Genomic DNA, 22,340 nt, shown 5'->3' on the forward strand with positions numbered 1-22,340 from the left:
ATGTAATCCATCTTGACCAAGAAACTAGAATCACTGAAAAGGTAATTTCAACCACACCAACATTAAACATTTAAGAGACATGCAAATGAAACATACAAATTGGCCTCCACTGTGCTGCTCTGACAGGGCGCAACCCTGGAGTTGAAGCCATGTAGCCTATACTCAGATCCCCTATTCACTTAAAATCACAGACATGATTCTGATTTTTATCAACTCTTTGATGGACATTATTATTTCAGTTCCACAGATATGACCAAGAGGCGACACCAAACCCCCACCTTTACTTCCCAGGACATGTACTCGACTACTCTGAAATATACAGCAGTTAAATTTACATTTGGAAGAGAACTTGATGAGACTTTCCTCTTACAAATCTGAATATTTGATGACAAGAGGGGTCAGACAAGGCTTCTTCCCTGTTTGAGGCTGTCTTGTTAAATCTTTGCAGGACACACACCTTTTTACCACCTTTGGTGGTTACAAAATCAAATCTGATCCATGGTGCAAATAATTAGCAAAATAGATTTAAATAAGAGGTAAAAATTGGATTTTCTTCAACAGTATAAAAGGAAAAATAAAGGGAAGTTGACATTCAGGAATCAGCCAATGGGTAACGGTACGTTCCCAATGACCAACAGCTGCTAGTGTTGCTACAGCATCAGCACAGCTGACAACAGATGAACCAACTAAAAGACTGCACCTGAGTTTATAGCTTTGGTTTACTGTCAGCATAGATATGCCTTTATTTTATGGCATACCTAAAATATCATGAGATCAGTAATGCCTTTCCACAAGACTCCTACCAAGATGGTGGAAAATTTAGCAAATGATAACAGCCCACTGACATGAAATGGTGTTTACAACAATGAGGTGAAAAGGAAATCCTGGGATGAGAAAATAAATCCATCTGTTGTACAGAAACTTTATTGTTGAGATGTCCATAAACATAAAGGTCATCAAAGTCATCAGTATAACTTTTACTGTTGGAGTGACTTCACACTTTTCGTACCATGTCACAGTTAACTTTCTGTCAAAAGGGCTGCAGGAAAGTTGATGAGTTGCTGTGTTCGCTCTATTTCCAAAACCGCAGATTGTTTGGGTGTCTGCAGTATGACAGGTAAATTTGTCAGACACATTTCTGTCTCCCTGCAAAGCCACCAGTAATAAATACTTGTTCTGTCTCTCAGTGACTCACAGCAGATATTTTAGAAAACTTTGCTGTCAAAGTCCCCTTTGACTTGAATAATATTTTCACTATATCTTTGTTCAAAATGGCTCTTCATCAAGGGCTCTTAAAATCAGTTATTGCAAAAACAATAAAGAATTAAAACACATGCTTAAAATGGATTTTTATCTATTCCTCACCAAACAGCTGCAGACTCCCACACTTAATAAAAAACTACAGAAGAACTTCAAATGATAATCAGAGGCAAAAAATATCCGTGTCTTTCTCTCGAGGGTCTTAAATTAAGAATCTGATTTATAATATGATATTACACAGAAATCTTTTTTCTTTCAATGTTTAGTCTGGAGTCTGTAGTTTTCTCTCTCCAGGGTGCGCCTGTGCACAGGTGCATCATGCCGGCTAAAGCAACTGCTTCAGTGCATGCTGAAAGGAAGGTGATATTTGATCTTTCACATGTATTTTATTTCAAATCGTAAAATGTTAAACATTACACAAATATATGATGTACTCTAACTGCATGTATTTTTCTTAATTCAGTTGTGGTAATTAAATGACAAATGCTTTGGAATCGGGCTAAACAGAAGTGAAATACACGTCCGACAGGCTTTATAACGACAGTAACAGTTTGGTCGTCATTTTTCTGGGAGTCATTAAGAGCAAATGAAGTAAACTTGTGTTCAAATAGAAAAAGGGTACACAATTCTGAGATAGAAAACATCAACAATAGTTAGATAACGACAGTTATGTTCACTTGAAACAAGAAGTTAACAGATCTGTTGAAAGCATGCCAAATCCGCTATTATCTTTTTTCTAATCTGCATTTCATGGCACATTGCTGTACCATCTGTACTCACTTACTACCACCTGCAGTACACAGAGGGAAAAAAAATGCTTATAAAACACAATGAAAAATGCCTAAAAATGATGTCACAGCAAAAAGTCTTCTTATTCCAATTTCTACTTTATAATTGGACCAAATTTAAGAAAAAATTTTGATATGTAAAGTTTGATTACAGTAACAAACAATTTTATATAGCGACTAAATGACGGGAAATAATTAAACTGTTGGTGCAGCTAATGCTGCCAAACAAGAAAAGGTTTATGTCTCATCACTCTCTGTCAGATTCCATCAAATGATATCTAAGGGCTGTAGGTTTCACTGTGTTTGCTGTCTGATTGTTATTTTGCATGAATATGCAAACTGGTAAAGTTGTAAAGACTGGGAACTCTTATCCATAATGTTTTGATGACAAGTCTCAACACAGTTAATTGTGATTTCAGTTGTTTGTGAAAGTACTAAGTAAAACTGAACTTGTTCATTGTGCAGTTCATTGGTCTTACTATAAAAATGAATCACAATGGCTTCTTATCAAAAAGCATGTTAAGCAATAATCTTTTCACCCATTGGTTTCCTGGATACTCTTGGCAACACTCATTATAACTTCATTAAACAGCCTCTAAATATAATGTATTCACATGAACCTAACAAAACACTGAGTGCTACTCATGTTATTCTGATGAGTGGTCTCTTCCAACCATACTCATCTCTTTAAAGGTCCAACAAAATATGACTGAAAGCAAAAGTAATCAGGCAACAGAACTGAATCTTCTGGTTACGGCCCAACTCTTTGGCTTCAATATGTGCCAATACTTATATCAATTAAACAAATTGATTTATTTGCTACAGCATAGATGCAAGCTAACTTTCCATGACTGTTTTTATGGTGCAGATGCACCATTTCAACACATATCACCTCCAAATTCATGAGATAATGGTCATTTCAGAAACTGTTGCTAGAATAGTTTATCATAATATGTCTTCATACAACTTTTCACATTTCCCCTTTCAAAAAAAGCTCCAAGAACCTGTGGGATGATGGTAAATATGCATTAAAATTTTAGTAGTTGGAAATGTATATCCACTGAAAACCTCATATAAACCTCAGTGTGTAAATAATCAAGTTTTAATGAAACAGCTGCTTGAGTTTAGAAGAAATGCACGATAAAGATGTTGGGAGACATTTTCGTCCCTTACAGGTTCAGCTGTTGCTGCAATCATTTTGATAGTTTTATTTGAAAAACACATCATGTATTATTACCAAACTACTCAAAGCCCTATAAGCATTTGGTCACATTTTAAATGCAAATTTCTAAGCCATATTATTCAGAAACATTGGTTGATTGTTTATAGCTAAACTCAAATGTTGTTTGTTTTTTTCTTTTTTATATAAAATGGGCAGTTTCATTGCACCTTACAAAGAAAGCCTCTGAGTGCCACAACCTCACATCTATTCCAAAATACCTGTCCTGGTTTTATTCCCAGGGCCATTTTGTAACTTGGCCAATTTGCAAACAACAATTTCAGTGCAGCTGTCTCGGATCAGACTAAATTTCTGTGTGGCCAGTTGTGTGTTCAATGTCTCAGTCCACTGAGGCAAAATGACATTTAGTGGGTCTTTGTACTCATAGCTTCCCCTTTTCCTCTTCTTTTTGAAGTTTGTGTATTTTTGTGCCTCAAAGTTTGTTCTTGTCTGTCCACCAATTTGGCCTACATTAAAAATAATAATAAAGAATAACGGAAGTAATAATATGTTGATTGTATAACTATAAAATGAAAGTGGAGAGTTTGATGAAGCAGCTGTGCAGCATTCCAGTTAAGACATAAGCACAGCTGTGGACAGAGAGGGAGAAGATGAGAAGAACCCGGAAAGTCTGAAACTGGAAAACGGGAAGGGAAAAAAATGGACAACAGAGGATGATATTTACAGGATGAATTGCAGATATTTTGATCACTCCTTTAGTTTTTCCTTAGACTGAAAATCTTAACATTCTTTAATAAAAAGCAGGAAGATCTGACACATTTTCATACAGATTTATTATAATCTACTCCATTCACTACTTATTTACACATCACATCCAATACGGATGGAAAGCATTTCAAAACTGAGATGTTTTCATCAAGCTGGATTTATACTTAAACGGCATGTGAGTAAAGTTGGTCACAGTGTCAGCGATGTAGGTGCCACAGGAGGCTTGACCTACACCTCTTGCAGACCTGATGTGCCCCCCTGCAAGGTTATATGGAAGTGTTCCCTTTTGGTTAGTCATTTTATGTTTCTGGATTTCTGGATCTTCTCTGTGAATTTGTACGGTAACTGCAACTAAAAAAAAAAAAAAAAAATGTGATGGACGACATGATGGGAGACTAATCAAGGAAATTGGGAATAATGAGTGTCTAGATTATGCAAACTCCAGGCATTTTAAATATATTCAAACGAGCTTGTGGAAGCAGATTGCCAGACTTGTCAGGTCCCAAAATGTGTGAAACGGTGGTAAAACCTCTGTGCCAAAATTTCCACTTCAAAATAAAAAAGAATTTGGAGAAGTGGAAGACCGGCTAACTGAGATTTTCTTTAACATAATTTAACTCATTTTATTAAACTGTTTTTCGTGTTTTGTGTTTGCTCAGTCAGCATGCTGGTGCAGATACGTAACCAATGAAACTAAACAAAAAAAATAAATAAATAAATAAATATATATATATATATATATATATATATATATATATATATATATATATATATATATATATATATATATATATAAACCTGCAGCTTGGGTGATGTAAACTTAATTTTTTAATCTTTTCCTGCAATTACCAGCACTTTTTTCCCCCCATAATTTCATAATCTACTGTGCTGTAGCAGTAATACAGAGTGTCTTGCCCTCAGATGTTTCTCTCATGATGTTATGCCACTGTTGTCTTACAGAATGGCTACTAAAGACATAAACATAGCCATGACAATTATTTTTCTTTTTTCCACTTCACATTATTCACAATATAATAGACAGATAATAATGTCTATAATAATACGATTATACACATTACTATATGTACAGACAACATTGCACAGTTTGTACCTTTCTTTTTTATTATAATTAACATTAGGTCAACTTCTTCCTACTGTACAGTACGAACCAACAGTTGGTTATTTCAAATGAAGTAAATGTTTCATAACTTTGTACTGGCAAGATATTGTTATTGAAGTCTGGCATATAACTTGTGTTTTATTTCTTATTTTCTTGACCTTTCCATTTGTTCACCTGTTGCTGTCTTTTTGTCTCCACAGCCTTTCTCACATATCAAACTGTGATTTATGTATGTAATGACCCGTCTTGATTATTCCCTTTTTCCTTCCGTCGTCCTGTTTTCAGTCATTTTTTAGTCGTTTGGTCATCAGGTTAAGTGTGTCTGTCTGCCTCATACTACCCCTGTCACTTTACTCCCTTCATTTATTCACTGTTGCCTCAGCCATCCCCTCTTGGTTCATGCTGCCTCTGACCACATAGACAGTCTTCACGCTGAGTTTTCAAATTACTTTCATGGCTGTCTTTTTTTAGTAAGCGCTCATATTTATTCCAGGATGCCACCCGTATCTGATATCAATAAGAAATGACAGCAGAGTCAAAAGGCTGCGCTGCAGTGTGATCACGTTGTTTTTTCCTTTTGTTCCTGACACATTTCGGTTGCCTTTTGTGTTAGACCTAACACTGGTGTTTTCTCTGATAAGAATCCAGTCAGTTGTCCCACTTTTTCTGTGTCATTGTTGTTTTACTGAACTCCATGGAAACACTGGCTCCGTCAAGCCGCTATGTTGCCAAAATTATTCTCGCTGTTGCAATGGCAATTAGTCTCACCTACTTTCAAAGTTTTAAATATGACAGACATGCTCCACTCGGGTTTATAACTCCAATCAGTTTGTGATTTTATTTTCACATCTTTGACACTTACACAGCCCCAAAAATAACCCAAAAGTGTTTATTTGGTTTGGAATCTGACTTAAGACTACAGGAATTAAACCATCAGTGAGGTGAAGTATTTATTTATTTATTTATTTATTTATTTGTATTTTTAGGAACATTATGAATTTAGATTTTTTTTTCCAGTTTATGACTACATGTTGTATTTTCACTCATTTGATGTAGCTGAAAACACTTCTTAATTATAATTGACTAGTTTTGACAAGGATTGCAAAATATTTAAAGGCAAGAAAATAATAGTTTGACCATTTTTTTAAATAAAAAGACACTTTTTTTTTTTTTTTTTCTTTTTTTACCTTTTATTTAATATGGTCTGAAGGTTCAATCAGTGAGGTAAAGAGTCATAGGGGACTGCAGATGAGTGCAGCTCTTCATTATAACTTGAAACTGTTTTACATAAGTGTGTGTTGCCCATTGGCAAGCCCGAATTGTGGTAAGAAGACGAAATGTCAAGGACAAAATATTTTACACTTCCTTCTTTTGTGCATCGTGTGCTTGTTCCTACAAAACTCATACCCTACATATTTTAACATGTTTAGTTGTGTCTCAAACTATGTCTTCCTTTTTGTTTCCTCTTATTCCAACTCTGTTGGTCCTGCCAAACAGAAAGATGAAGAGTGATATTTATGAATAGTGTATTAAGGAGTAATAAAAAGACATATGTCAAGGCCATAGAACCATTTCAATGTTATACACTGGCTTGATCATCATATTAAGCAAAGGCGAACATGTGACCAACAAACAAACAAAACGGCAACAAACAAAGCAGGTAATCTTGACAAAGCTGTGTGTCAGTGAAGTGACCAAACAAAGACGTGTTGTCACTCCATTGTACAGAAGTCCACACATTACCAAAAAATACCAGCATAAACATAAACTGGTAATGCAGACAATGAATCTGTGTGTTTATGCTAAATTTGGACCGACTAGAAGTGTTTTACACTTTTTTCACTTTTTGCAAAACTAATAAAGAACAAATTAGAGAATTAACAAGTACATTTGTCCATATGTGTTACCTGTGATAATGTGTTCTAACCCGTATGCATACAGCATAAAAGCTTGTACAATCCCAGCCAATCATTGTAATCCCAAGAGCAGAGATGGAGCCAAACTACTGAGTAGGTTCCAGGAATCAAGTTTTATTGGGTTAACCAAGGCAGATGACTAAACTTAGCCACAAACCGTAACTCAATGGACCAGCAAAGTAAAACCACAGGTGAGGGGTATAAATACACAGAACAAAACGAGACAGAAGTGACATAGATGAAATAAATTAATCCAGGTGAACTAATGAACAGAACACAGCAAAACAGGGAGAACTACAAAATAAAAGAGGAAACCAGAACTAAAGCCACATAAAACATAACCTCGTGACACAAAGTACCCATTATGGCCCTTTGTTATGATAGTATGAACATACCTTGAAGGAGAACAATAAAAAAAAAAAAAAAAAGATATATATTGTAGTCTAACCATCTTTTTGAACAGCCTACATGTTTCCTTTAAAGTACAACCTGTATGGTGACATGCAAAACAGTTGCAGCAGCAAACAACAGGTTGTAATGATAAGAAAACATTTTGCAAAAAATTTAGTGGAAACTAAGCTTTTCAGCAGAAAGGAAAAAAAAAATCACAGATGTACAAGTATTTAACAAAGGACAAATGGATAGCCAGGCAAGCAGGTGGCAAATGAACACAATAATAAACGACAACTGGGAAATCCATCCTAATGAGAAGACACAGTGCAGCTGGTCAGCAGCATGGACACAGACACGCAGGTGTACTGAGACAATGATCATCAGGTGTTTACTGTAATGATTGATGCTGTTTTTAATTTCTCACTGGAGGTTGTTGTTTTTTCCCCCACTAATTTACAAGGTTTGGATTGGCTTGTACGAAAGTCCATAGCAAATTATTGTTTATTTGACAACTTAGCATTTATTTTCATAACTGGAGACATTTTTGATTGTTCCACAACAGAATACCTTTTATAATCTCAAATTATCCATATTTAAGATGATTTAATGATTAGAAGAAATCCCTAAATGTTCAGTATATTCTATTTTTTTCATTGTTGCATCTTAAGGGAAAACAGGCTGTATTGCTTTTGTAGGATTACCAGTCTTTATACATTGGTTGTTGGGGTTTGGTTGGTCCGTTAGTTAGACTGACTTAAAAGGAAGTGTTAAAAGAAAATGTCAGACTTTAGGATTAAGATGACACTGCATCTGTGTCTGTTTTCTTGTGTCCTCTTCTGAGCAATTAAGAAACCTCCATGATTTCATGGTGGTGTATTTCCCAAATTTCAATGGTTTGCCTAGTTTAGTCTTTCATCTGGCAGTAAGGCTTATACTGTAGAAGGGAAGTCCCCCCTTAAAGAACATCATATGTGTTCAAATAACCTCAAACACAGATGGATACAGTCACAAATGCCACGGTCTGACGCTTTGAGGGAGTTTCCTCCCAACATATAATTAGGCGTGTAATTTACAACTGCTGTGTTCAAACATGCTGAGAAAAATGTTTGAAAAAACGAAGACGGAAACCAATGCCTTTGCTTGTGTTTTTCCTTTTTTTCTTTCTCTCTTTTTCTTCCTTGCAAAATGTTTATCATCGACTAAAACTGTAAAAGCCGTCTGCAGCCACTGTAAATCTCAGTATAAATTAATGGGGCATTAAAGCCCAATAAGCGAAGGGGATTTATGACACCAAATTATTTCCTATATAGGAAACACATGGAAGTTTGAGGATTCAGTTGGACTTCTGCCTGTCTGCTAATGATGACACACAAAAAAGCTGCACTGATCTAAAAAAGAAATGATAGTCAAAACAGAAGTTTAACTCGCATAATAAAACATTCTGATTTTATATATATATATATATATATATATATATGTATATAATGTTGTAAAAGACATTTCCAACTGAATGTGCTCAAGCAATATTGATCCAAATGCTTTTTTTCATTGTCGACTTTAAACAGTTTTTATTTGGTGAGTTTCCAGTAAACACCACTTCGGCATTACATCATATGCAATGAACTGTATCTAAGCTCAGCACGGATAGTAAATCTAAATGAATTGCGTTTTCTCCTGTAGTTATTCTTCTCACAGGGTTTTCCTCTTTTTTTTTGTGTTATATTCTGACAATTTTGTGCACTAACACACCAACTGGGCAAATATACATTTTTAGCAAAGATCTAAAACTCCCTCTCTAACACCGCATGCACATCAATCCCAGGTAATAGAAAAATATATCCAAACATATTAGTATGTCCACCTTATTTAAATGAACAGATGGATCTTATCCCACAAAGCAAGCTCAACACACACACACGCACACACATTGCAAACTACATCACCATCAATATTCTCAGTGTTGCTCAGTTGTTTATTTATTGTCTTGCTGCTTATCTATTAGCAAACAATTTGTTGACAGAACAACAACCACATAATTAGGTTAGCATCTTCAAGTCTCTACTATCTCAGCCCTCCAGCTCTCTGATTACCATAACAATTTGCATAATTTTTTCCTTGATTACATCATATGTATATGAAGCTGTTCTCAAAAGTGTTGTGTAACTTCCTGGAAGCGAGCAGTTAAATTGATTACAATATCAGTCAGTAATATTCATTAAGCACGGTCGAGTCAGATCATTTGCTTAATAAAACTAGATGTTTACTGCTGCAGATGTGATGAATCACAATGTAGGATCATCACATCGGAGAGAAGAGTGTCAGATTCTTTGTGTGCCATTAATGTAGTTGAATTCCTTAAAACATCTGTTGTTGCAAGGTGGTTTAGCCATCAATTAAAAGTGTAAATTATTATTTTAATAATGAAATTTCAGAACCAAACAGTTTATTGAATGTCATTTAACTTTACAATAAATGACATTCTTAATTAGCTACATTATTTCACACACTTGCCAGCTGTGGAGTGAGTACATGATTGTTTCTAAATAGATGCTACAATTTAATTTGGATCCAGCTGATCCATGATCCTGTTTTACAAACAAAAAAGAAAATATTTTTAGAGTTAAGAAGACAAAATCCTGAAATAATATAAAAGGGGCAAATTTTACCATAGACAACAAAAATGAAATGAAATATAGTGTCAGTGTGTGAAATGAGTTATTTACTGAAGCAGTAAGAAATACAATGCAATATAAATTAATTGACAAGACAAGTTCTTATAAACATAACTAGAATTTTTATGTACAAACATAATTGCTTGACATAAATTGGAGATGTCTTACAAAAACTCAGCGTTTTATTGGCATGTCCCTGTGGCCCGTGTGCACTTAAGCATGGTTTAGCTTTCAGGAGCCATTATTAGTTATTTCCACAGTAATGAATTGAATTCTTCTTGTAATGAAGAGGGATAGATTTTAATTACAGACTTAACAGGGCTGGTATTGTATTTTACAAGCACTGAATTGTACCCCTAAAAGGAATTACACAATTGACTTTGACTAGTAGGATGTAGCTTGTTTTAGAAACCCGCAGTGTTTATGAATGGGAACACTCACATTATAAGGGAACTTTTACTGGAAATGAGGCAAGTCCATTTAAAATGCTCACTGTAAGTGAAAGCACTGTAAATATCAATAAAGAATCCTAAATTTAAATTGTGTCTGTGGCCAATTTTCTTTTTTTCCATTAGAATACAGGAAGAAAAGGCAGGTCAGACATTTATTGTTACCTCCCTGAGAAGCTGCCTTCAATATTCAACTTTATTCTGTTCTCTTTTATAAACAAAAGCCAGTGGTTCATTGTGTGGCTGGGATATGCGCCCTCAGCTCTCCACGACCTTTCTGCCCACCTTCTTTGACAAGTGATTGGCCACTGTCCAGCCCTCCAGGCCAATAACAGCCGCTGCTGAACGTTCTGCTTAAAAGAGCTGTCAACCTGTCAGTCGGAGCAGCTGTGGCCTGATGTATGCAGCTTGCACGGCTCAGTTTAACTAACTGTGTTAAGCTACGATCTCTTTTTGTTTTTAGGTTTACTGTGACTGAGGTCGTGTTTCAAACTCATCGTTTTCACTTTGACCTTTTGTTTTTTTTAAACTTTGTCCAACAACATTAGAAGTAAAAGTATTATTCCCTACTGTCTCTTGCTTTGGATTGTAAATAGATACTTCTTGATTGTGTTTTAAGTTTACCATAGAGAGGAAGTCAAACAAGCTCTTTGTTATAATCTCTATATATTTTACTTGTTTGCACCACTCGCAATTTGTTCTTCTCTTTGTGTCATCTGGTGATTCTTCTTTACGCATTGACAGCTCTGGCAATAAAACTGTCAGTCTCCGCTTTAACAGCTTGTAGTCTTATGTTACCACCCACAGTCCTTAGCAGAGCTGGGTCATAACCAAGGGCTGGGCCAGGGCAATCAAACTCTAACAAATATTTTGTGTGAACTGACGTTTACCTGAGAAACCCCTGTGCAGGTGAATTCAGCATGTAGTGCACTTCTTTTTTGTTGTTCTTCATCAACACCATGTTCTTGGATTTATGCAGCATTTATACATCATTCACTGACCAACTTCCTACATGATTTGCCTATTTAAGAGAATATAAAAACCATAAAACTACCAGATGTGACACCTGTGACGATGTAAATATTTCCCAGACTTTGTGCTCTAATGTTTAGTCACTTAGTAAATTATTTGTTGGTTTTAATAAAGCTTAGACCTCTAGAATTGTTTAATGTCATGCTCTGCTTTTCTAAGCCAAAAGTTATGGTTGTTTATGAAAGAAGTCTGACTAAAAAAAAAAAAAAGTCAAATCAATAAATCAATACTAACAAAACTGTTGCATCCATTAGCATGACACTTTCGCTCAAGTACATTTCTCACCGTCAGGTTTCTGCTTGTCTCCAACGCTTGCAGTTGCTGTTTGCAGGTCTGAATGAAAGCAGCAGCCTGGGATTGAAGCCATAAATGTGAATGTGATATGTTACTAATGGTAATGCCGCAGCTGATCCGATCTCCAAATGTCAGCTGGTTCATTATTAAACCAAAGGGCCGTGCACCTACCTGTCATTTAGCTGCTTTTGAAGGTCAGCAGCTTAAAGAGTATTCCACTCAATACCTGACACAAATACTGTCACACACACGCATACACACACACACACACACACATCTATACCCACATTCACACAAACACCCGTTCACACACACCACTTTTTTTTTCATACACACCAAGACAGAAACACACTTCAATAACTTTAAATGTCTCCTGTCAATCACCTTCCTGCTTATTTCGCATTCTATCTTTAGCCTTTAATATGACTAATATCTCCAGACTTAAATACGATGAAGGGCCACCTAACCCATTGTCCAATCACCCATGGGGTTTACCTTGACATATGATATGAAAAGGAAGTTCCACAAACAGATAAGAGGCCAGAAACTGAAAGACAGATCTAAGCCCCTTCTGCCTGCATGACCCCAAGCATCCAATTTAAGGCACTATATATGCATTTTTAATCTCGGAGATTGCCCCTTTTTTTTTTATATTTCTGCCACTGTCTCATTCTCCATTTCCTCTTCTGTCAGATCATCATAATGAGAGTCAGTAGCCCTTCACCCCTCTTCAATAAACTCTGTTCTCCCCTCTTACTTCCTTTTTCACCCTTCATACAAAATTCAACACGGTGGAAGAACACTAAAGGGAAGGGTCAAGGACTTTAGCCGTTATTAGCATTTAGATTTGAACTGGTGTGCAGTTTTGGGTATGAAGCGTAAAGATTTTTTTTTTTTGAGCCCTTGTGAGAATTTAAAGGCACAATCTGAAAATCTGACATGGCTGTGCAGGAAAGTTCCAAGGAAGTGGGGAAATCTATGGATTTTAATGTTTTACAAGGGAAATCATTGATAAGAGACACTGAAGACTTTATTGCCTGATTTCTCTTATTTATTCTGATAATTGTATTAGTTACAGAAAAATAACTGGATCAGGAACTTTCAAAAGGAGGCATATGATTCACTTGTCTTCAGGAAGACATGCATAGTCTTACTCAGACCCCTATTTTAACGGAGGAGGTGAAGGAGGTGGAAAACAAAGATGGAGGAAGGACAAAAATGCAAAAGGAAAAAAAAAACAACAACAATGCATGCAGACTAAGTCTCAGTTTCTGCTGCTGCACAAGCCCGATACTTAGTTTTATTTACCCCATTATGTAGATGTTGCAATGAACAAATTACATAAAAATATACAGTTTAAAAGCAAGTATCAGAGTGCAGATTCATACCTTTTTTACTTCCTTACTTTTTAACCCGTACTGTTACCCCTTTCAAAAGCATACAATGAAAAGTGACTGACAAAGTATCGTTTTCCTAAAGTAAAACCTTTATGATAAAAACAAAAAATAATCAATTTTCATAAATTCTAAAATTTATGGACAGACTGACCCGGATTTATGTGCATCTGTATAGTTATAGACCAAGTCTGTACATCAAGGATTACTGTCACAAATTTGTAAAAGGAGATGTGGAAAAGTGGACTGAGGAGTAATGGAAAGAAAGGTTGTAATCATTTTCTTTCCGTCAGCTTCATGGCTCTCTCAGGTCCTTGGCTATGTTTGTTGCAGATGTGAGCATATTCCTCTGGGATGGTCTGTTGCAGTAAGTCATCTCATGCCTCCATCTGCTTAAAGTTAAGGCCTCAACCTGACTTTGTGACCGGGTGCTTCCCTTAACTTCTGGAGTAATTCATTTATCTGTCTTATCTCTATTTTCCTCCTTTCTTCCTCTTTCTCTCCTGCCATGTTTGTACAATGCACATTGACACTATAAGCATCCTAGGATGAAATGCACACATGAAACAAACAGAAGCATCTTTAATGGAAGATTTCAGAAAGAAGGTCTGATCAGGGCGATTGAAGCAAAGACTTATTAGAACAAACATGGTAAAAGGTTAAAAAAAAAAAAAAACAAAACACAAAAACTAAAAGAACCTTTTTTTTTTCCCCTGCAAATGTGAACTTTTGTTCCTAAAGTAAGTTTTGTGCTTCCATCAGGTTCATTTCATCCTAAATTGCTGTGTTTATCTATTAACTGTACTGACACAAATTTGATTCCATACCTTGTAGTAAACTGAAAAAAAACAAAAAAAAAACAGGGCAGAACTGATTTGAAACACTGCATCTCACTTAGTCCTGGTTTGAATTGAACACCATGTAATGGCCGCAGAACAATTTCCTTCCTGATGAACGAGACTTACATTTGAGGTCAGGGGTTCGAAGATAATCTAATTCCCCTTAAATACCGATAACACATTTTCTAGATAATGAAAATTAGCATGTACGACTGAGCTTGTGTGCGAGTATGCATGTGTGTCTCTCAGAAGTAGAGCAAGAAAAACAACATGTCGACACCTGTTTCTGATTAAAATGCCCTGATACAGATCTCAGACATTTCTTGGACTCCTACGGGCACTGGGGAATGAACTGTCTGTTTGGCATGAATGTCTGCGGAGGGAGCGCAGTGTGTTGAACCCTGCATGTGCGTCTTAGACTGTCCAGCCTCGATGTGTGGACATGCTCTGTATATTTATAAACTCATTTCTGGGCACACTTGTAACTCACTGCTATGAGTGTATCCTTAGCTTAGGCTGTGTGCTCAACTGCTCACGTCAGTATGTCTATGTTCTGTAGAAGATTCCCGGATGCTCTTGATTTTCTAGTCTCCATCAGTTCCCTGCTATAACATAGAAATGCAGGTTATCTGCAAAAGCTGAGTCAGTAAAGGAAATACAATGTTTAATGTTTCAAAAAAACAGACTCATTAATCTCTGATTAACCTTTCATTGCCTATTGACGCCCAAGGCACCATCTAAATATTAATTAATTCATTTACGTTCTTAACCGCTTAGTCCAATTCAGGGTCGAGGAAGATGGAGCCTATTCCAGAAATCACTGGACAAGAGGCAGGAATATATATATGCATATGTATATATATATATATATATATATATATATATATATATATATATATATATATATATATATATATATATATATATATTCATTCATTCATTCATTCATTTTCTGAACCGCTTATTCCAATTCAGGGTCGCGGGGAAGCTGGAGCCTATCCCAGCTGGCTTTGGGCGACAGGCAGGGTACACCCTGGACAGCTCGCCAGTCCATCGCAGGGCCACACAGAGAGACGAACAACCACTCACGCTCACACTCATTCCTAGGGGCAATTTGGAGTGGCCAATTAACCTATCATGCATGTCTTTGGACATATATATATATATATATATATATATATATATATATATATATGTATATATGTATATATGTATGTATGTATGTATGTATGTATGTATGTATGTATGTATGTATGTATGTATATATATATATATATATATATATATATATATATATATATATATATATATATATATATATATTTATATATATATATATATATATATATATATATATATATATATATATATATATTTATATATATATATATATGTATATATAAAAATGCAGGAAAACTCATATGTTGCATATTGGGTCTAACTGATTTGAGCATTTCCATATTCCTTTCTTCTAGATGAGTCAGAATGGAAACCCAATTGAGCCTTTTTGATCGGTACTTTGGTGACGTTTGAATACTTTGGTTTGGAACTTTTTCCAAGTTTAGGGAAAGTTAAAATGCGTGTATGTCACACTTTGTTCCACACTGTCAAATCATATGAAAGAAGCCATTTGGCATGGCGTACTGCATATCCATCCACCTGGAAGCCACACTGAGAGCTTTTCTCTTTAGGCTGTTTTCACTGTGTGTTTGCGTGTGCTCACCTGTGTAAACCAACACAGGATTGCTTCTGATTGTGTATTTACACATGTGGACATGCTATGTGTTTGTGGTTTTGTTCTCTTTCGTACTGTGGTGTGTGTTTTCTCATTTTTATGCCAGCACACTTTGTGTGCATTCATCTGGGCAAGTGTGTTATGCAGGTGTGCACACGTGGATGCATTTGTGTGTATGAGGGTGGAAATGTGTATGCTAATGTGTTCTACTTCCGAATTCAAGTCCCCCGGAGCTAGTGCAGCATGAATGGTGTCTCCAAGGTGATAAACACACAAGCTTGGATATAGGTGATCTCTGTGTGTGTGTGTGCCACTATGTGAAATACCAATTCACTCTGGCAAAAAATTATATGTTCGTTACAATGAAATTTGAAAATTGTTTATGAAATGGATTCATTTTTAACGTCATGTAAAATGATTTCTGTGGGATTTTATATAAATAAATTGCCCTCATTCATTTAAACAGATAAGATCTTTAAAGAATAGGTGGAAGTGGGTCGCTAAAAAGCACATTGTATGTCCTGAATCTAAAAAGAAAGTAAATAAAAAAATAAAAAATACAAGGCCAATGTTAATCAATTGAAAAAAAAAAAAGAAGTCTGCAAGTGTTGAAACCATGTGAATATAACGTAGAATCACGGGGAATTTTAAAGCTTCAGAAAGTGAGTAAATGGAGCTTTTCGGGCTGGAAGACATTATGAAAGCTTGGGCTCCACAAGCTACAGTTTTTGTGTACAAATGGAGAACATTCAAGTCCTTTGTTAGCCTCCACAGGAGTGCTTGGCAAACAGAGATTGTTCAGAGAACAGGATGAGTTATAGTCCTCTAGATCACAAAAACAACCCGGCGTAACTCAGTGTTTGAAATTTTTATGTCAATGTTCATGAGTTCAGCATCAGGACAAACAGTGAACAACAATGCTTTGTACGTTGGGCCTGCAAGAAGAAAGCTTCGGCTTTCCCAAAACAATTTTACTATCTGTTTGCAGTTTTCTAAAAGGTTAAATAGACAGGCAAGAAAGTTGTTGGAAGTATTTTCTGTTCAGCTCTGCAGAAATAAACCGCTTTTAGTTTCAAATGGGAAGGGTTGTTTAAAAAGCTGTCTTTGCATTCAAGCAGAAAGAAAACATTGCCTCTATGAAAGACAGTCATGGTCTTTTTATTGATTTAGCTTATTTTGTGACATGGTCTGTGGTAGTAATAATAAAAAAAAAATGTTATAGCACATTTCTACACAATTTAAAGTGCTTTACATAAAACATCACATCTTTAAATCATGGTTCGTGACCACGGTCAACAGCTAAAAGAGCCTACAGTGAGACACAAAAGAAGCTGTAGGGACATAATGCTGTATGTACTTCTTCCTGGGGTAGGAATACTTTGGGATCTACTCAGCTGGTAAATGCAATTGGCCAGAGGGATAAATGAGATCATGTTTCAGAGAAAACAGCTGCAGGAGGGAAACCCAGATAAGCTTGATAGCAGGTGTAACTCAACTGGTCGATGTGTCATCTGATTGGGAGATTAATTAAATTCCCAGCCTCCCAAGACCTAAAGTTTAAAGTGTTTTGGGGCAAGACACTAAACTCTATCCAGCTTCCGACTTGCCAGATGATTTGAATAACTTGTATATGTAAATTAAAACATTGAAGTGAACAGCAACATTTTGTTGCCTTGAATCTGCAGCTGTAACAAGATTACAGTGAAATCACAGACTCTGCTTCTAAGCCCAAGGGTAATAAACATTTCTTTATGAGTCCTTACAGTCATAAAACTTGCTCATGCATCAAATATAATGTGTAAAGCAAGTCTGTCTGCATGAATTTCCAACAAGTTGGCTCTTAGGTGTCCCAAAACATCATTTAGCGTAACTCCACATATACCACCTCCCACCATCAGTTAGCTAGTTTTCTTGAAGAGTGATAGTTAATCCAAATAGAGAGAACCTAAACTTCCAATGTGACACTGTAAGTATAGGTGACTCAACCTCTAATATAGTGTTTAAGTTGCTGTGTGAGGGAGGCTGGCTGTGGCAGCATTGTAAATAGCCTAGTAAATCACTAATATGTACTGCAGACTTTCTACACAGTCTGCTACAGCAGATAGCGGTGTATTGGCAAAGTTGCTTTAGCCTTTGGCAAGAAATACATCCATTATCAATAGCGTTGCTACAGTCTAGCTTAATGGACTTGGAAGTTGCAGACTTTCATAGTGCAAGTTGTAAAGCAAATATAGTCTGTAAAGTGAAAAGAGTAGAGCAAATTTAGATGTGTATTATTTCGGAAAGAAATGTTATTCTCAAACCTGAATTGTAATAAAAGCAGTGGCTTAAATCCAATGTGCAACTGAAAAAGCTACATAGTAGCAGCACTGGTGATATACCTTCTAAGAGAGAAAAATAATACACATCTAAACACAAACAGGTTTTTCTGTTAATGTGAAATCTTAAATGTTAATAGCTCCTCTGAGGCCCTCTAATCTTGTTGAGCTCCTACTGTGTACATAAAGGTAGGTCATAACAGAGGTCTAACAGTCATTGAAGGTTTGGAGCAGTTATCCACCTGATTTCCTGTCTGCTAAGGAAGTGCGCTGCCAGTTCTGATCATCTTCACAATGCTCATTCTCTCCCAGGTCTCTGAAGGCTTGGCCGTGAGGTTAAAAGCCACATGTTTCCCACCATTTCTCTACACTGCAATTGGGAAGCTTTTAGGTTTAACAGTGAGAGTGTGCACGTGGCATGAGGAGAGAACCAATCTCCCTGTAGAAGTCTGGGATATGACTGGGGCTGTAAGGCCAAGGTGAAAACAAGTTTTTATGGAAAATCTGTTTCTGGTTAAGGGACATTTTCTCTCCTGCAGCATTCTTTTTACTTCTTTCTTTTCTTCTGACAGGCTATGAAGTAGTTATGTATGAGGGTTGAGTTAAATGTGTGAAGTCGTGCAGGAAGTGCCTCTGTTGGCAAATATACATGTCATGTCATTGTGTGGTTGCCATGCTTGATGTTTTAATGAGTCTCCCTGGTCATGCAGGGTGAATCTTTAAAGCTGTTTTCCACTCAGACATGGTTTTTGATCTTATTTTCTCTCCTGGATGTTTGTTATTTATTATGCTGAACGAAAAACACTCAATTTTTGCTGTTTGTAAATGGTCTTTAGCGGATAGTTTGACGAATATCTTAATTTAAGGCTGATTTAATAGCTAATCTGAAATTCAGTCATTGATCCAATAACAATTTGTGAAAAGAAAACAGCAAAAGAAGGTATTCAGAAATGATCAATTTAGGAATCAGATCATGTAATACTGGGCTGTATAAACGGTGAAATAGTCCAGGGCTATGACAGACTGTCCATTTATTGAAATAGTTTTAATTCAGTCATTGTTTTACTGTATCATTTGCAACAAAATCAACCATATATCTAAAATGTACAGGCAAAAGTTTGGACACATTGGATTTAATGGGAAAGTGTGCCCAAACTTTTGACCTGTAGTGTAATAACATAAGTGAAAAAGACAGTACATTTGAGCCAAAGAGATAATAAAAACAAATAAAAAAAACATGACTTTACATGTCAGCATATATAGCATATTTTAAGAGAAGAGGGGGGAAACATGCCACATGCAAGCTAATACAAGATGTACCACCATCACTGCTATCTCTTGCCAACTAATTACACACAACACAATGGGTTTATCCAGTTAAATAAATAAATATGTAAACCACAACACTTTTTCCATCAAGTGAACTGGCTGATTGACTAACAGAGTTTCACTTTTCTGTATCCATGACCCCTGAGGCCTCAAACAGGCAGTTTTTCCTCCAAAAATGCCCAGCGTCCATTTAGGGGACACTCCAGAAACTCAGACAATGCAGAATGTCCAGATTTGCAGAAGGTAAACAATTAATGTCATCACTAGGAGGTTGGGACTGGGTTCAAACTGAGATATGTTTCCAAACTGGAACAGCTGCAGCTTTTGTAGATGGTGTTAAAGCCCCAAAGCCATTGGCACTTGATATCTGGTGGTGATGTTTGTCTCCACTCTGCTTTGGTCACCTCCAGTAATCTATTCTGACATTAATAATTTAAAACTTGAAACTTTTCCCACATTTTCAAATGTAAGATATGAAACTTAAGAATAATTTAGCACATAATTAATTGCAGGTAAGAATACTAATATAAAGATTTGGTCCAGTATGACTTAAAACTGGTAACTTGCTCTTACCAGCTCGGCCACACTTCCAGTTATGAGGATGTTACTTTGCAATTTTACATCATTAAAGTATCTATTTCCAGTTCTAAGACAGATGATGCACAAAAATCACTGATAATCTGTAATCTTCCTTCACCACATCCTCCTCCTCTTCCTGCATTTTTGGTTGTATTCCTTCTGAAGTAACAATAAAACATATCAATAAAACATATCTTTTGTTTGTTTGCATTTCATATGAGGTGATTGTTTCCACACCGTCTCACAAATTGGCTAAGTAGTTTATGGTGCTTCTCACATATCAGAGTAGACTGAACTGTACTGAAAGAGCTTCAGAAATCACAGAACATGATCCTTAAAGTACTGCCTGATTGGTCCTGATGAGAGTGGGATCTCTGAAGCAGGTAGATGATGTCATCTTCAACTCCAAGCCCATGATGATGAGCAAACTGAAACGGGTCCTGAAAGACATTTACCTGCTTAATAAGATGAGCCAATGACAACCTCTTAAGGACTTTCATGATGCTCATGGATTTTATCCCACTGCTACCAAAATTGTTTAGGACAGTCAAAGCCATGCGTGAGATAAAGTTGTGTTAAACTTTCTAATCTGAAAAACGGTGTAGGTATGCTGGAATATCAAGTTTGATTTCTTACCAAGAAAATGAAATTGATATTTTCCCCACATTAAACCACAAATATCTGCACTAAATTTCATATATATGACGCCATTCCCATCCTAAACACATGTGCATGTCATTAACTGGATTACAAATTAGCCACACCCCCTGGCGACAGTAGCGAAGTGGAGAAATCTTTTTTCACTCCAGACTAGACATCTCTCCCATTGTTCTGCCAGAGATCATCTTCTTTGCACTTCTTAATATTAGATTTGAGTTGTTTTTGTATTGTCTTTAATAATCCCCTGTCTATCTCTCTGAAGATTTTTCTTTTCAATATTTAATAGCTTCTGTAGGTCATTGGTGATCCAGGGATTTTTTGTTTGTAAATTGGGAAAGCATCTCACTGTTCTTGTTGGCATGATGATGTCCATATAAAATATTATAAAAGTTGCAATTCACATATGACATTAATGTCCTCTCCATGTTGTTCACGAAGGACATTCCAGTCCATGTCCACAAAGCACCCTCAAAAAGCACCCCCAGCTTCATTACACCACGTTTTAGTAGTCTGTGTGATGACTAATTGAAGCTGAACAATGGGCTTGTAGGTGGATGCTAGGAGAACCACGTTATGAGACTACATTTGCATAATATGAGTCCAACATAGTTTTCTCTGGTGAAACAGCTGATAAATTGTTGGACTGCAGGCAATGTTCCAGAGAGAGAGAGTTTCCAGAGATCGCAACAAATGCAACAATCTCAATGAAGGATACTATGTTTGTAACCTAGCAACAATGGACCTGGTGAAGTCTGCAGCAGTGCCAGGTATGATATAAAGTATAAAAGTGCATATGGAATAGCAGAGAAAAACTCTGGATACATAACAGACAAAAACTCACAGCTAACAGATTTATTCTCCAATGGCAAGATATTTTCCCTTACAGGGACACAACCAAGATGGCGCCAACGATGATTAAAAAGCACTGCAATTCCACCCCCCCCCCCATTGCTTTCTGCTGACTGTCTTGTTCCAATTAGTAGAAACCATTTTAAAGCAGTGTACAGACTCTTTAGAGTCTGGGATGTGTTCATGCAGCCATGTCTCACTGAAGCACTTCAAACGGCTGTCCCTGTACCTTTAAGACTTTGTTAGCACCTCAAGCTCGTCCATTATGGGAGCTGGTGATCTCATGTTACCCTTTAGAAAAGCTTTAGAGAGTTTGAACTCTCTCTTCACCACTGCTCCCCTTCATCCTCTTTGCATTCATTTCATCATGTTTAGGATTTGTAATTATTTAATTAATTATCCTAGTTTTGAATAGCTTTATATATATATATATATATATATATATATATATATATATATATATATATATATATATATATATATATATATATATATATATATATATATATATATATATATAGAAAGTGTTCTACAAAGTGTGACAAGCTGAGTTTTCTTTCTGTTGTTGAAACTATTTCTTCTTAATGTAGTTTCAGGGGAAACATTGCCCTGATAATGCAGAAGACAGATTATGAAATTGTACATCACTCATTTATTCACATATGAATTTGTTTTTTCATTCATTCATTATCCTAACTGCTTAATCCAATTCAAGGTCGCGGGGAAGCTGGAGACTATCCCAGCAGTCTTTGGGTGAAAGGCAGG

This window comes from Telmatherina bonti (assembly GCF_933228915.1).
Source record: "Telmatherina bonti genome assembly, chromosome: 17".
In the NCBI taxonomy this organism is placed as follows: domain Eukaryota; kingdom Metazoa; phylum Chordata; class Actinopteri; order Atheriniformes; family Telmatherinidae; genus Telmatherina; species Telmatherina bonti.